This window comes from Amphiprion ocellaris, chromosome 6 (genome assembly GCF_022539595.1).
Source record: "Amphiprion ocellaris isolate individual 3 ecotype Okinawa chromosome 6, ASM2253959v1, whole genome shotgun sequence".
NCBI lineage: Eukaryota > Metazoa > Chordata > Actinopteri > Pomacentridae > Amphiprion > Amphiprion ocellaris.
Window position 1 is genome coordinate 23,399,909 of NC_072771.1, and position 11,796 is coordinate 23,411,704.

At 39.6% G+C, this 11,796-nt stretch overlaps 1 protein-coding gene across 1 annotated transcript in view; it reads right to left on the reverse strand.

The window, feature by feature from the left end:
- sv2ca (synaptic vesicle glycoprotein 2Ca) overlaps window positions 1-3,826 on the reverse strand; it is a 29,098-nt gene extending 25,272 nt beyond the window's left edge. The window contains exon 1 of the mRNA XM_023281508.3: window positions 3,587-3,826. The gene's annotated coding sequence lies outside the window, so the exon portion shown is untranslated. The remainder of the gene's footprint in view (window positions 1-3,586) is intronic.
- Window positions 3,827-11,796: the final 7,970 nt, after the last annotated feature.

Here is an 11,796-nt window from a genome sequence, read left to right on the forward strand (position 1 = left end):
TTTCTGCTTCTGCTTTGGCAGAAGCGTCTGTTACTTCCACTGATGCTTGTTGGTCATTCTTTCAGGAAATCACCGTTCTATTTTTAGGCTTTAACCGTGTTCCGCCTGCTCCATTCACAACTCAATATCAATCAAGACACCATTACAAGTAGTTGGAAATCCAGCCTTATTACCTGCGTTCAACTCACATTAACATTACTTCCCTCCAAACAGTCTAAATATTTGTTTCTACTGATAATAAACCAACATGGTGAGGAGGAAACATGTTGGAATAGAAAAAAGTGAATCCATACACTGTCCCAGGGCGTAGTAGCTGCTCTCTATAATTAAAATAAAGGGAGTTAATATAGTGTGTGTACCATTGTTGTGAACCGTGCAAGGATGGCTGAAAATAGGCCTTGCTCTGGCGATATCCCCCGTCTGCATGATGAATGGCGGCACTGCTTTCCTTCAACCTATTTAAAATACTAAAAAAAACTCTAGGTCAAGAATCACTTGGCCCCCAATTTCCTCTTGCATGAACATAAAGACAAATGAAGAGGTTACGGTTGCAGGAGTTTTGGCCATACATCCAACAAATTGGGAAATATTTTTTTTGAAAGTGCAATATTATCCAAAGTCTGTATATTTGACAAACTTGGTCCATTTCTTCTGATGCTTATCATGAATCATTAGTCGACAGTGGCACAGTCATGAACCCAGAAAAGGGCATTTTAAGAGGAAAAAAAATATTAATTACACCATATTACATTGTAACGATGATGAGGGCAATAAACAGCCTGGAGTCAGAGCAACCTTAAACATAATGAGGCAATTATGAGCAAAGTAAGAGTTTCCTACAAGCAGTTGACTTATCCAAAGGCCGGCATGACTAAGCAGGCTGTTAATAACAAGTAAGAAAATTAATTTTTGCTGAAGAATTTTAGGTTCTTTGACCCTCAACTTCTAGTGGAGACAAATACTAAATGCTTTCATGAGAACTTGAAGGAAAATCAATAGCACCTTTTTTGGCTAAGTGCTGTTGTTCAGTCCAGACATGGGCTCTTTCACTGCACAAACAAATGCACTAAATGACGCAAAACATTGAGAGCAGTGATATCCCTCTTTTTCTGATACACTCTAATCACTCTTTGTGTTTTACAGTTTGTGCCCGTTGCTCAATCTGAATCACAAATGCTTTCTATCTCACTCAGGTTTGACTCATCCCCGTCCTGCCCTCTCAAAGGCATGGGCAAGCACCGTGGCATGACGGGTGGTTTGTTCTATTAGCATCAGAAAAAAGCAGGTCCAATCTCTAAGTGGGCAGAGCTGCATGTAATCCCATCAAACCGGAGCGCCCATGACCTCATCTGGAAGGCAGAAGCCCAACCAGCCCGGGACGTCTTGCGTTAGCGAGATTTCATCAGACACTGATGCCATTACTGACTGAGTGGAGGAGGTAGAGAGGACAGTGGCTGTGAGGGGGAAACTGTTCCTCATGAGAATGGGATGAAAAATAATTTCAAAATGGACATTTTGTAGGAAATAATGCCAACAAATAGCACTGAAAGATCCAGCAGAGATGATAAAGATTACACAAGCACAGATGATTACAAACCATGCTAATGTCATTTATAATATATGTAAATACATAATGGAGCTGCAGCAGGTTGGCATTTGCATTTCCTTACATGAAGTGCCAAAATTAGCTAAGAAAAAGGGAATTCCCTTTTCATATTAATAAATTATATGTACTGCATTCTCCTTGCTTACATTGAAATGATAAAAAGTAAAAAATGTGCATGTTCAGAACTGTGTCCAGATTAATCTATTTAAATCACAAAATGTAGGCACAGAGAGAAAACATATTATGAGTTGTAGACAATGCAAAAATGTTTTCTTATCATACCCACAACAGTTACAAAGAATACCATGCAGTGTCAATTTTTCTGTTTTTTTTCCGTACAAGCTGATGTTTGTTAGATCTTCATGGTAAATACATGGTCTCCCGCTTTGCCAGACTTCACTGCTGACACAATACACAGGAGATATGAAACACAATGGGCCACCACCGCTGTCTGGTGCAGATCTTGTGCGTTGCAATGACGCAATACTCCAGATTAGGCGAAGGGGATGCGAGACGTGACACGTTTACTGGTCACGCATTACAGTGATTTGTTGCTTTTGTCAAACTGCTTTATGTGCTGTCTGCCTACATTTAATAAAGTTGTAAAACATTTCACAGAAGGAGAAAAAACACAAAGACATTGTGAGTCCATTTCAGATGGAGAATTTCTTGTTTAGAGGACTCTTGAAATTAAAACTATTGTGTTTAACCAAAATAATGACTGATCTGGTATACCTTTCTTTAGCTATATGCTTGTGCATGTCAACAAAATGAGCAGACAGACTATTTTTTTTCCCAGCTCTTTCTCTACTCTCTGCTACAGCGTCACTGGCACATCATACTTTGTTCTTCGAGTCCTTTCTTCCTTCACTGAAAGAAAATGTCTTCCCCTCAAAATAGCTGTTGTGTTGCTGTATAAACTTTAGAAAAACTACATTACAAGTCAGATACTTCAGATAGAGATTTGTTGAATGCAGAGGAGAGATGTTATGAATCCCAATGACACTTTTGTTAACCATAGCAGCAAAAAACTGACATCAACTTCAAATCAATGATTAAAAAAAAAAAAAAAAAAGCTTTCTGCAACCTGCAATCACTTTACCTCACCTAGCATTTTCCCATTGATGGACCCCTTCAGTGTACACCCAGCAGGACCACTACAGCAGCCTTGGGATTGCAAACAAAGCACTCTGCCACAGATTTCCAGTTCACCGGCTGTGTGCTTGTCAATCGCTCTCTGCCTCTTGAGGTGCAATTCATGGATGAGTCAGTGGCCTGTTCCCGCATCCTCTCCTCTCTTTTTGGCGGTAGTGCAGAGTGCATTAACTGCCCCGGGGCAGGTGGCTGGATTGCACTACAGCATGAACAGTCCGCAGCCAACAAGACAAAACTGTGCTCATGCCAAGGACAAGGATTCCTCTAAAACCTGCTGCTGAATTAAAGACGTGCAAACTATGAACTAAATAAAGGTTCCGAACCACATTTCAAGTACGCAAACTTACTGTCAGACCCTATTATTGGAGCTTAAATCTGATTTCTGACACATAAGGAATGCACAAAAAAATGCTAAATACTGAACTGATGAAAATCCAGTTAAAAAGATACAGAAATTGCGACTGAATCTCGTCAACACTCCTTGTTATATCAATTAATTATACTTGTAACCTACTTTCAACTAATGAAGCCTGTTTTCTCTACTTTTATAGGAAGCATTTGGACTCAGTTCAGTGAACTCATGGCCAGAAACAACCCCAACTTCCTACAAATGACACACAAACTTATGAATAAATAATTCCATATTCTGTCTCCCAGCCTCGATGTTAGTTGGACTCCATAGAGAAAAGGTGCAATAAAATGAACGATATCTACTCATAAGCTCTAAAACAGATGAATGCAAAAGGTTAAAACAGATGTTTCCAACTCAGAAGTCTTACAGTCAGCATGATTTCAGCAAAAAAAAAAAAAAAAGTAATTTCTTACCGTCATTCATGGCGAGAAGAGTGAACTGAGCTGATAGTTTCCCATTCCACCAGACTGTGCAAGCGTTTTCTGGAAAGAAAAAAAATCTTGTGGGCTTTTTTTTTCTTTCTTTTTTCACTATAGAATAGGATCAGAGGGAACTGCCAGCGCACGACAATGTGTTTTTTTTTTTCTTTTTTCGATGCGGTCTCTCTCTGTGGCTGCAGCACTTCAGGAAAGCAGAGAGCGAAAGAGAGAGAGAGAGAGAGAGAGAGAGACAGAGAGAGAGAGAGAAAGGTGGTGGGCAGGATGGAGGCAGCGAGAGAGAGAGAGAGAGAGAGGAGGGCAGTGTGATCAATAATTGTATTTCATTGAGTGATGCGGGTAATTCCGTCTGATGGAACAATCTAGTTAGGTGAATGACGTGAAATGCTGCGACGCATGAATGCTTAACACGAGGAAAAAGCTCTAATAGAAGCAGTCCCTGCTCTTCCATTCACTACAGTGCAGATCACTGTTTTATTTCAATGTGAACAAAGAGTCCTGGATGGTGGTTAGAACTATATAAATGGGACTTTTAGGTGGTTAAAAGATGCCGGTTTTGGCTGCTTGATCGAAAAGTTCTCGACTTCTTTATAAATGTGAGTTACAGGGTTGATCCGAGGTGATTCTCTGTTTGCGTTTCGGTGCATTCAGCTTTTATTTGCAGTTTCCTTAAGTGTTTTCATCCAGTCTGGGAGCTCACCTTGTAGCGCATTTTAACCGTGTCTCTGTCCGTGGTGCTGACCGACCAACACCGGAGCGTCTCAGTGTCTCCGTGCGTCAGGTTTGCGCGCTTTTACCCACAGACGACTGTGCGCACACGCCTTTCTCATTCTGGGAACCAGCAGATGCACGTATGATTTTTTTTTTTTTTCTGTGCATGATTTTGAGTCACATACATCTCTTCTGAAAGTTAATTCCAAACCTTCCAAAATCCTTCTATGAAAGTCTCTTGTAGAAGAAAAAAAAAAGTAGAAGAGTTGTTGTACTTAAAGTATTTTTTGGGGAGGAAAACATTCAGAATAGTAATAAATTCTCCCTTTTCTTTGTCCAAATACTCAACTCTTTGCCACAGTGCCAGAACCAGTACATACAGTGCTTGACAAATTTAGTAGACCACCTGTCACAAAAACGAGAAAACACAAATATTTTAGAAATCTGTCAAAATCTTGTTTAAAACTATATAAAAAAAAGTATTGTTATGTATTAGGCAAACAACAAACTGGAACAACTAAATAGTCCCTATTCACATATATAAACCAGAAATTTTAATACTTTGACCTCCTTTGGCCCTGATAACAGCTTGCATTCTTGCTGCCATTGTTTTGATTCTTTTCAACAGTCTCTTTTGTTATTGAGTTAATTTCTAGCTGTTCCCAAAGACTTGCTTTGGAGTAAACTTTTGTGTCATATATTATTGAATTAAATAAATCTCAGATCTGTTCAATAAGATTCAAGTCTGGACTTTGACTTGGTCAGTCCATCAGTTCCAGGATTCCAGATTCCTTTTTCTTGGTCCAGTCGTCTCTGCACAGCTTTGAGGTATGCTTGGGGTCGTTGTCTTCTTGGAATATGAACCAACAACCAATCAGGTTTAATCCAGAAGGGATTCCATGATGCACCAAGATGTTGTGGTAGACCTTCTTGTTCATGACACCATAGATTTTAACTAATTCGCCTGTGCCGTTTCTACAAATGGAACCTCATACCATAATGGAATCTCCATCGTGTTTCACTGTGGGTACAACGCATCCAGCATCAAAACGTTCTCCAGCTTTTCTGTGGACAGAAACAGGACAATGCTAACTGAAGAGTTGAAACTTGGACTCGTCCATCCAGAGTACCTTCTTCCAGTCATCTACAGTCTAGTGTTTGAGGTCCCTGGCAAATTTTAGGTATTTTTGGATGTTTGCAGGCCTCAATAATGACTTCGTCACAGCTATTCTTCCCTTTAAGTCTTGTTCCTTCAAGTCTGCTTATGGTCATTCTGGAGACTTTCTCAAATTCTGATCTAGAAGCATTAATCTCTTCCTGAAGATCAGCGGTGGTCTTCCTTCTGTCTCTAGTACTTCAAATCTTGATGCACCTGACATCTGCTTCAGTTAGCTTTTGTTTTGTGCCTCTTCCTTGCCAGTCTTTGTAATCCAGTCCAATGCATACTTGACAACATGGTGAGAACACTTTATGTCTTGCCGTATTTGTCTCAAAGACCATCCAGCATCATGAAGTACTCTAATTCAGACTCTGTCTTTCTCAGTGAGTTCCCAACGCTTCACTGTTTTAAACAGGAGTGAGGAATTTCAAACTGAATTCACATTTTTATACCCAAATTTGAGCCTGCACACTGGAATTCTCTGAGAAGTCAGAAATTAATTACGATTAACATACAACCACTAAAACACATTTCTCTGTTCAGGAATACAAGCAAATAACTGCAATTTGGCATCTCAATCAAAAAATATTATAGTGCTTTACAATTTTTTCTGCTTTTTGTAAAAGATGTTATTTTGATGATAGAGCTTGCACATACTGGTGGATTAACAATTACAGAAACAAAAAAAAAATATTTTGGTAATCAATAATACTGTTAATTTCAGGCAGCAGTGGCAAACACCTCACAGTGGGTGGTGGTCTAATAATTTTGTTAAGCACTGTACACATATAGAATCAAATATCTCACAATCAACTTTTATAATCCAGTGTTGTTGTCCTAAAATAAAGCCCAGAGAGCTCACTGATTTCAAGCACCCCTCCACCATTGCCCTGTATTGACTGCTTCAATTTGATTTCATGTTTGGTTTATTCATAAATCAGTGGGACAGAGAGAGAATAGTAAGGCACCAAATTAAGAAAGAGGACTATAAACAATCCTAAGGATACTAAACAATTTGTTTGAACATCAAACCCATAAACATGAAAATACACAATGAAATAAAATCCAATCTGTAGACGAGAGACAAGGTTCTAATTCGTGTATTGTGTTTAAAGACGTTTCAGTTGGTGACTCATGTCCACCTCTCGGCAACTTACCAAGCTCACCTTGTGTGCCATTCATATTTGGACATTTGGACCTTTAAAGAGACAAAAACAGTCAGTTTGGGAGTGTTTTGTCCAACATATCCAATTAAACAGGTTCCCATGTGGGTGATACCTAGCTGATTTCTCAGTGTTGAGCTCAGGAGCAGTAGAACAATGCAGGACTTCCAGTTTATCATCTTTACACAGGTTATTTCTGGGAGCTTCAGAGTTACTAGAAAAAATTTCCTCCGAGACTGAGGCATTTCAGTTAAGTAGAATAAACCTTTTTCATCACTGGATGGTCACTGAGAACAACTAAACCTTCACACTGAGGGCCAGGACTCCAGCTAATACATTATTCTTTGTCATAACAAGTCTTAGAGATACTTCTGAATATAGGAAAGAGTTATGAATGCTTTGATGTGAGTAACAGAAGAATGCTTCAGCATACATCACATTATATACATGGTGTAATGATTCAACCTGTGTTAGATTGATTCAACGCTATTGCACCACTTCTGTCAGTTATTAATAATTTCTATAATCACATTTACATTCATTATTCATGACAAGATTTTACACAATAGAAGTCTGAATAAGATGGCAACAGCCTTGGTTACAGTCCTGTGTCTCGTGTAAAAAATGTTTCAGTTTTCTATCTGCGGCATTATATTTTCAGGTTTTAATTGATTTTGGGTTCATGTTTGTTGTTCAGGTATTATGTTTACAAATTCATTTTTCTCATCGACACCATGTTTATCCTTCATTCACACTCCGCTAAGCTTAATTTGACAATCTAAAGCAACAATGTGCAGCAAGTGAAACCCTCAAATCTCGGGTGCAATTTAAGCAAGGCAAAACACTTTTTTTTTCCTCAGCCCACAAACGATGACCACAGAGGGACTAAAAGTATTGACGAACACCACACAAAGATTATACAATCCTGTTATAGTAATTGCATAACCCAACACAGGCTCTCGGAGATAAGTAGGCTCTTCAGATAAAGTGTGGGACAGCGACTGCCTGTGTGCCTGCTATGTCAGATCCTAATGCCTTTGAAACCCGCGAGTGATTCCTGGAGAAATTGAGAGTGGGGGGGAAGAGGGGAAATGATGGACTGATGCAAGCACGGGGACATTCAGCCTTTCAGTATTCACATCATTAAAGCCTGCAAACTACACCAGGAACAACCAGTGAGACTCCACTGCGCAATCCGCTGCAGAGAATGACTACCAGTGAGCTCTTTGATGTATTACATCCTGTCCACGTAAATCCTTTCTCTCATTTCTAGACAAACCAAAAATCAACTGCTCCGTGTTAAAAACACTTCACATGCAGGAAATGCAGTGAGCAGTGCAGTCTGGTTCAGCATTTCGCCTCCTGACTTGGTTTAAACACCAAGACACATCTGCAACTCTGGGTTGTGCTTCATATTCACCACAAAGGACACTGAATGGGACTGTAAATGATGCATACACCACTCGCACAAAGACACACATGGCACAAAAGCGTGCAGGGGCACACAGAGATAAAACCAATGAAAAGCATCTCTCTTTTTCCTCTGAATTTGATGATTCACAGAAGCAGTGACCTGGGGTTTGGGACACTCTGCTTTTGATTCAGAATTGGGAAACAAACCCCCCTCGAGCCATAAGACTCCATTTACTATACTGATGGAGAGCCGAGGAGCACTTAGCTTAATGTACGAGACAGTAGAATGACCCACACACACACACACACACACACACACAGACACACACACACAGAGAGAGAGAGAGAGAGAGAGAGAGAGAGAGAGAGAGAGAGAGAGAGAGAGAGAGAGAGAGAGAGAGAGAGAGAGAGAGAGAGAGAGAGAGAAATCACTGAGTATGCCAGAGCTTTCCTTCTTTCTTCTCGTTGTCACTTAAACATGCATACAAAAGATGTTCATGGATTCCAGGGTCTTTTGATTACATTGAAAATTTACCAGATTTAGCAGACTGGACACTGATACGTATGAAAAACAGGCATCAAGTGAATTGATTTCCACAGCAACCTTGCTAAATTTAGCTTAATACTGGTTGTAGTTATATTTAAGATAGTGCTAATATCCCTCTAGCTTTCCCTGCATGAGCTGATGTACTTATATTGCATGTACAAACACATATGACGTGTATATTAATACATGCTTCTATTGCACGCCTGACTACACTTTGCACCTTTCACTGGACTTATACTCTGTGCATAGTATAGTATGGGGTGCTTTATATAAAACATATGTTTGTGGTTCTGATCTATCAAGTCCAAAACCATTAAAATAGTGTTGAATGAACATTCTAATATATAATGATACACCAACTTTGCATCTTCCTACAGCTGTAAATTCCTGTTTTACATATATATTCCACTGTCCCGACATCTAAAATAGATGCAGTACCTGCAGCACCAGTTATCCTTTAACAAATTAATAGCAGTGGAGGTACACTGGAGCAACTGTCTACTGCTTATCTTCATACAGATTATAACAAACGGATGTGGACACTGATGCTAATTGTTTGTGCCTTGTGGAGATAGAAGCTCGGCCTAACCGATTTAGTCTCCATCTCCATCGTCAGCCTCCACTGCTCGTTTGCACTCGTAGGCTGACCACTTTATGCTAGACTCAGCTTTCATCATACTGCGGGGAAATGTTACATATATAATAATAATAAGAAGAAACTGTACTGGCTTGTTGTATCTCAGCTCCATGTTGATGCATGTGTTATCTGAGTTCAAACGACGCAGCCTTGTGTCTACAAGTGCTGGTGATATTTGGGACGAAACCAAGCATTTCTGAAAGCAAAACAAAAGGACATCGGTGTTACTGACAGAGTGACGTGATGGATTAGAGTGGCCCAAGGGGGAAGTCCTGCTCCATCAAAATGTAATGAAAACTAATTTGAAAACAGCAGGCAGCTATGAATAACTGTAAGATGAGTTCTGGCAACACTGTGTTCAGTGAGAGGTCATTATTGTCTCATATGTGAGAAAAATGGGTTGATAACATTACGATTGATGATAGCACATTAGTTGTTGTCTTCAGGAGTTATGGCTGTCCGTAAATACGTCTGACTGAAAATCGATCAAGGGCAAAAACAATTTTACACCAAGTTTGTAATCTGCAGTTTCACAATTGGAATGCAACAGATGAAATGACACCATAATACCAAATAACTCTGGCATTTGCTACCATTAAAATACAGTGTAAAAATGTAACAGTCCTGTTTTTAAAAAAAAAAAAAAAAAAAAAAAAGCTTCTTAACAAAATCAGCATGTAATAAGCACAGAACATTATTTCCAAATTTCTGTTCTGTCTACCATTGCATGGTCCTGGATAGTCTAACGTAGCTGAGCTAAAATACCAGAGGGAAGAAAGTCAAATGGATTGTGATTATTGTCCTGGAACAGATTGAACAGGCTATGAGAGAGGAATGTGAGCTGAATCCCATTTCAACACACACAAGCCCAGGTGCATTTCTTTTGCTGAGAGGAAGGTGAAATTTACAAAAGGGATCTAAAGAAGGGGTTTGCGGCAGTAATACTGGCTTTAATCTAACCACTATCAACAGCAGCTTATTACGTTTGTCTGCAACCACAAGAAAATACGAAACATTTTACAGAGTGGGTGCAGAATGGAGAATCTAAACTCATCTCTGTGCAATAGCTTCTTATTACATGAATTACTGTGTTTGTGTTCGTCAAAACGCAGGTGTAATATATGCTTCTTACCTTTAATTCTAATTGCTTTGTGCTAATTAAGGTAATATGGATTGTATATATTTGCAAGTTAGTAATTTAATCAAAAGTAAATGTATGTAATCTCAAATGGAACAATTATAAAGACACAATTCGCAGTCATTCAAGACAAACATAAATACATAGTAGACAAGAAGACACTGGGCACTATACCACATTAACAGAAGGCTGCTATGTGTTATTAAAGTGCTGCCAGAATACCAGCGCAGCACATACAGTATGTCTAAAGCGTCTAGCATAACACAAATCCTGCAGTTGTCTGTTCCTAGCCAGTCCTGGTTATAATAACTCAAACATGGAAGTGGAAAACTATTGCTAGTTAGCATTATAAAATCAGTGGCATGATAAAAAAAAAGGAGGGAAGCAAAGATGTGCCACCTTGGGATGACAAAAATCACCCCTAATGAGAAACTGTGATGAACGCATCGCCAAAACCTTTCAGAACGCAAGAATCATCTGCTCTGAAATGGAAATAAGTAATCTGTGGGAGTTACAGCTTCCTGTCACTCAACAGGAAACCTCCACTCCCCGCAGAGCAGTCAGGATTATCCTCCGCACCTCGCAAGTCTGGTTTAAAATCATAGCTGTGTCAACTGTCAGGACATGTAATAACAAAATGTGTGCTGACAAGTGTCTGTGTTGCTTGCATGAAACTTATCATTCTGTTTGTTTATAAAAAATATATATATTTGATTTGAAATTTATTAGACTAATTTCTTTATTCTCTAGTCAGACCTCAATGCTTTGTGACTAGCTGTCAAACTGCTGTTTTGGTAGAAGATTACTGCACCGTCACCACCGTGCGCAAGCCTGCAGGTCTAATGGTAATGCTGACAGGACACCTTCGGACACTGAAGCACTTTCAGCCAGGTGGTGAGGAGGCTCCGGTCCAACAGTGCCACTTGCAGCCCTGCATGGCTGAGAGGGACCATATGTCTTTTCTCTGTGGAGTCTGTCCCAGCTGAGGCCTGCCAAGCCGTTAGGCCTATCCCACATATGTGTTGTAATACTGTTAAGTCCTCAAGTGGTAAAGTAGTTGCTGCGATTCAGAGTTTGAACCATTGCCTGGTCTGTTTTTGCCTAAGTGAACTACGGAGAAATGGCCACAGGGAGATTCACAGGGTGGTGGTATTCCCCAAAGACTTACACCTTCTTACGACAGGTAAGTTTGCTTCCTCGTGAGAATGAGATTAATCAGCTAATCTCTATGCAGTCACACTACTGATGAAACGCAGTCTGGAGATCATGTTGCTCTTTGAATTGACACACACCTACTACTTACCAATCACAGAAGCAGACCAATGTCAACTTAATGAAAATCTAAACCAGAAACAGCCCTTTTATACATTAAAATGTAGGGTTTTCATGTATCAATTTTTCCTGTGTTAAAAATGACT